Raw genomic sequence first — 6,000 nt, 5'->3', positions numbered from 1 at the left:
GGCAATTACTTCTGGAGTAACCAAAGCAGCACCCGGGCAAGCAGCATATGGACCCGATCTGAAGCCACACACTTGCAGGAGATGTATCCTTGGATCATCAGTTACCCTCAGTAGGGTAACTTCCTTTCACTCCATCCCTAGGGACATTTTCCATAATGACAACTGGACTGACATGCAGCTGTGAGATCCTTGTGTCCCTTGTAAGAAATGTTCATCTGTGTATTGCTGTTTAATAAAAATTTTGTCTTACAAAGACAGTGATTATTTGTGATCTACAGATGTAGATGGAACAGAAATTCATACACAGTTGCAATCGGCATATTTGCAGGCTACAGTTAACGCTCAGGCAGGAATTATTACAGGGGCTATCCAAGGTGGCAAGTAAAGAATACCTGGCTCAGTTCATTACAGAAAGACTAATTACTGGGGCTCATTATCAAAATGCTGCTTTATATAGCATCCTGTTCAGCCCCTCTAGTAGCCCTGGTGTTTGGCTGCTCAAAATCAGCTACCAGGCTATCCACCTAAATGATCCACCCCTTGGGAAACTTTTCCTCCTTTACTCACAAATGTTATGCAGAGCACAGCAGGCTGCTATGACCAAGGGAATATTTTCCTCACTGAGGTCTAACCTGCCAAAAAGGCAGTGCCAGCGACCCTTTAATCTTCTAAATGCACATTGTGTGGTCATTCTGCACCTGCTGAGCCTGTTGTTGAAGTGCTCCTTGCTGCTGTCAAGGTTTTTGGTGTATGGTGTCATGAGCCACAGAAGTAAGGAGTAGGTGGGTCCCCAAGGATCACTATGGGCATTTCCGCTTCTGGTCTGGAAAGAAAGTCCCTGCATACAGCTTTCTATACAAGCCACTGTTCCTGAAGATGCATGTGTCATGCACCTTCCCTGACTACCACACTGATGTCAGTGAAACGACCCTGGTAATCCACCAGCACCTGTGATACCACAGAGAAGTAGCCTTTTCTGTTGATGTACTCCGTCACAAGATGGTCTGTGGCCAAAATTGGGATATGCGTGACATTCATCGGCTCACCACAGTTAGGAAATCTCATTGCAGCAAAGCTATCCACTATTTCCCGCACGTTGCTCAGAATCACATTCCTTTATAGCAGGAGGTAATTAATGCCTGGCACACTTGCATCACTGCATCCCCCACCAGTAGCTGTCTGGGAGTTGCCAGCTTCCACAAAGTGATTGCCACTCACTTTTGCACTGTTAGAGCTGTCTTATTTTGGTGTCCTTGCGCTGCAGGGTGAGGGCAAACTCTGCACACAGTTCAAGTGTAAGTGAGGGAATGATCCTGCTATTGTGAGGAACTTTCCTGGCTTATACACTACCCTGTGAAATGGGCTAGCGAAAGAATCTGAGTCCTTGCTCCCACTCCCTTTACCCAAAGGCCTGCCTGACCTCGAGGACTCCCCTTTCACTCTTCTTGGTGGCAGAGTCCTAGTAACCCCAACAAGGCTGGGCCCAGGATTCCTCAGGGGCTCGACCCCCAACCTTGTCATAGTCACTTAGGACAGGCGCTAGGGTGTCCCCACTTTGGGATGCTCTATCCACACTGGACACTTCCCTGACTCACTGACCATTACATACAGTTGAAAGTAAATACACTTTATTAAACAGAAACCAATTAAAAAAAATCAGGAAAAAATGGGAAAGGTTAAAGGAAAACACATAACCCTGCTCTGTGGCACGGGGACATCACAACCGGTGTCTCTGGAATGTAAGGGAAGTTCAGTCTGCTCCTCACAAGTCCCAGGCCTACTTCTAAGGCCCTGGCTGTGCTGTAGGGATGCTGCAGGTCGAACATTTGCTCTGGTGGTGGCCTCAGGCTCTAGGTGGCAGAACCCTTCTTCCCAGGGCCGTCGGGGTTGCGATCCCCTTCCAAGTCTGGCCTGCAAGGCCTCTTGGCTGGGGGCATCTCCCTGTGCTGGGCCCGCTGCCTAGGGTCCCCCTCACTCTCTCAAGCTGCTCACCACACCCTGCTCCAGACTGCTCCAGCCCCACCACTCTGCCTCAGTTCCAGCTCCACTCTGCCCCAGCTCCAGCCTGCCTTAGCGCTGCTGCTGCTTTGCCTCCAGCTCTCTGGGCTGCTTTTCTGGCCCCTCTGGCTCTGGTTGCTGCAGTTCTCCTCCCAGCCCAGGTCTGCTCTCTGGGCTGCTGCTGTGGCTCTGCTCCATAGCTCAGCACAGGCTCCTGCTCTCTCCTTAGCTCAGCCCCACTCTGTTCCAGGCAGCTCTCCAGCTCACACGGAGGATGAGAACTCCCTGGCCTCCTGACTCTCTCATAGCCTGCCTGTTCTGTCAATCAGGCTGACCTGGAGCATTGGCCTCTCCACATTGCCCCGGGAACTGTCAGTCTCAGGGTCCTGATTTCCCATCGATCCTTCCCCTTGCTTTTGGTACTGGAAGCTACCCAACCAAAAAAACCTCCACTGAGTTTTAGTAAGGGGTCAACAGTCTCCTTACACAAGGAAGGTGGTTTTGTGCATAGGAAAGTTCTGTAGCCGCTGCTTGTCATCCCGTACCAGCATCATAAGCCAATTCCATCACTCAGTGCTTGTTTCCTGAGCCCAATAGCGACAGTCCACCATGTGCACCTGTTTTGTTAATGTCAACATCAATCTTGAATTGTTTCTTTCCATGGCACGCAGCAGGGCGCAGGCAGCACTGATTCCTGTTCAGATTCACAGCTCATGAAATACTGCAGGATCAGCTGCGTTGTGTTCATAACGCTTATCACAAGACTGGTAAGCAGTGCAAGATCCATGCTTTCAGGCAGAGATGGCGGGCACACAGTTTTCAGGAGTAGTTGAAAAATGGCGTGAAATGCAGTCAGAAGCCCTTGGAGTTATGGGCCAGAGAAAACTGAATCATTGGGATAATGATCCTTGCCCCATGATGCACTGCGATCCATTCCCAGAACTCCTATCAGGAGAAGGTAGTGATTTGCAGAGTGGGATAGCTATCCACAGTGCATTGCTTTCCTTGTTGGTGCTGGAGCGCCAACAACGGATACGCTCCGCTGACACAACGAGTGTTGTGTTAACATGCACAAGTGATGTAATTACAACTTTTTTTTATCATCAACATAACTTAAGTCAACTTACCTCTGAAGTGTAGACATAGCCTTAGTCTGATCTTCCATGAGTCTGCTGGAGAATCTCTTTGTGAGTCTCAGATGATGTAGATGGTTAGCTCTTACACCTTAATTGAAAGTGGGGAATCTTCAACAAAGGTTTTCTTTCTCCAGACGTTAAGGGCTTGTCTAGACACAAATTGATACCATTTTAGACCAAAGCAAACCTGTGTGTGGACATGCGAAACTGCTATAAATCAGATTTAAATCACTTTAAGAGTATTCACACACAAAATTGCACCAATTTAGCAAAATTAGTTTAAAATCACATCTTCAGTTAAACCATTGCAACTTGTGTGTAGAAGTTAAATAGATGTTAATGTGGTAGATGTGAGTCCGGGAAGTGTAAGGAGTTCAAAAGACTATATTGAGATGTGCCAGACAGGCATGGACTTTTGGGATGATAAGTGTTAAGTAGGGGAATCCCTAGGGATTGATTAATGAAAATGTTTCAACTCTGGTTATGCAAAAACCAGCCTTTTGAAGCTATGCCCTGAGGAGAGAGCCATTAACTGGTGATTATCTGTTCCTGGAAACTGGAGATCAAAGGCCTGAGCTGAATAAAGAAACAGTTGAATTGTCCAACTGGGGTTCATGTTCAGTCGAAAAACTTGCATAGGGCACAGCCATACTTGCAGATGTAGAGCGCTTTGAGTTAAACCCACCTTCGGAGAGCGCAGTAGGGAAAGCGCTGCAGTCTGTCCACACTGACAGCTGCAAGCACACTGGCGTGGCCACATTTGCGGCACTTGCAGAGACATTGGGAGCGGTGCATTATAGGCAGCTATCCCACAGAGCACCTCTTCCCATTCTGGCGCTGTGGCTTGTGGGAAGGTGATAGGGAGCGCGGGGCGTTCTGGGTCCTGTCCCAACACCCCGTGATGCATCGGTTCGCATCCCAGCAATCCCTGTGCTTCTGTCCACACTTGGCGCCATCTTTCAATGTTTTTTGTACTCCACACTCTGTCTTCCCTTTCGATCTGTGAGAATGGAGCCCGAACTGCTGAGGAGTATGCTGACGAGTCTTGCCAGCACGTCACATTTGGCAGTTGAGTTATTCCTTATGATCCAAAGTGACAGTGAGGGCTCCGACGATGATATTGACTCGAGTAACGCATATGACACGAGTTTGCTTGTGGCATTCACAGACATGCTCACCACCGTGGAATGCTGCTTTTGGGCTCGGGAAACAAGCCTGAGTGGTGGGATCACATCTTCATGGAAGTCTGGAATGACGAGCAGTGGCTGCAGAACTTTCGGATGAGAAAAGCCACTTTCATGGGACTGTGTGAGGAGCTCGCCCCCACCCTGCGGTGCAAGGACACGAGATTGAGAGCTGCCCTGATGGAGGAGAAGCGGGTGGCTATTGCAATCTGGACGCTGGAAACTCCAGACAGCTACTGATCAGTCGCTAACCAGTTTGGAGTGGGAAAGTTGACCGCTGGAATTGTGTTGATATAAATTTGCAGGGCCATTAATCGCATCCTGCTCAGAAGAACCATGTCTCTGGGTAATGTGCATGACATTGTGGATGGCTTTGCACAAATGGGTTTCCCTAACTGCAGAGGGGCGATAGATGGCACACAGATTCCAATTCTGGCAGCAGCCCACCTAGCCTCTGAGTACATTAATCGGAAGGGGTATTTCTCTATGGTTCTCCAGGCACATGTGGATCACCGTGAGCGTTTCACTGACATTAACACAGGCTGGCCTGGAAAGGTGCATGTTGCATGCATCTTTCAGAACACTGGCCTGTTCAGGAAGCTGCAAGCCGGGACTTTTTTCCCAGAAGATCACCGTAGGGGAAGTCGAAATCCCCATTGTGATCCTTGGAGATCCCTCTTACCCTTTAATGCCGTGGCTCATGAAACCCTACACAGGGAGCCTTGACAGCAGCAAGAAGTGGTTCAACAGCAGGCTGAGCCAGTGCAGAATGACAGTGGAGTGTGCTTTTGGCTGTTTAAAGGGCCACTGGTGCTCTCTGTATTGGAAGCTGGACCTGGGTGATGACAGCATCCGTGCGGTTATATCCACGTGCTGTACCCTCCATAACATTTGTGAAGGGAAGGGTGAACAATTCACTCAGGCATGGAACTCAGAGGTTCAACACCTGGAGGCTGAATTTGAACAGCCAGAGAGCAGGGCTATTAGAGGGGCCCAGTGCGGGGCTGCAAGGACTAGGGATGCCTTGAGGGAGCAATTTGAGGCTGAAAGCCACCAGTAATGTCTGGTGCCCTGCATGGGAGTGAAGTGCAGTGGTTCCAATGTTAGTAGGAATCTATGTTTGCTACGCTGACTTGCAGTGCCTGTTTCTTTCCTGGGCTAAGGTATCTTTTACTTTATACAATAATAAAGAATGTTTTCAAAGCCAAAAATATCCATTTATTGAAAAGAAAATTCATTTATTGAAAATAAACACAACTGCTTGGGAAACAGAAAGGGCAAGGGAGTGGGGTGGGGAATGGTACAATCACAGAGTGTATGTCCTGTTATCATACTCAGCCTTCCTGTCTGGAGTGCTGTGCATGAGTGCTGCACTTCAGGATGGCTATACTGCATGATGATGGGGGCTGATGCAATGACTAAGGGTGTTAATTTTCAGGGTTGGGTGGTGAAGCTACAGGTGTTGGAGGCAGCTGGTGGCAGTAAGAACCCAGATGTTGGGGAAAGTGGGTTGGAGGTGACATGGAGGCACAAGGGAAAGAGTTTTGGGACAAGGGCTGCGGGGGGGGGGGCACAGTAGTGCTCCGCCTGCATAGCTACGAGCACCTGGATAGCATCCACTTGGCGCTCCATTATGCTTATCAGCCGATCCGTGCTTTGCTGCCGGACCACCGCGCTTTTGT

This window comes from Lepidochelys kempii, chromosome 2, assembly GCF_965140265.1.
Source record: "Lepidochelys kempii isolate rLepKem1 chromosome 2, rLepKem1.hap2, whole genome shotgun sequence".
NCBI lineage: Eukaryota > Metazoa > Chordata > Testudines > Cheloniidae > Lepidochelys > Lepidochelys kempii.
Note: the sequence above shows the minus strand (reverse complement) of the source record.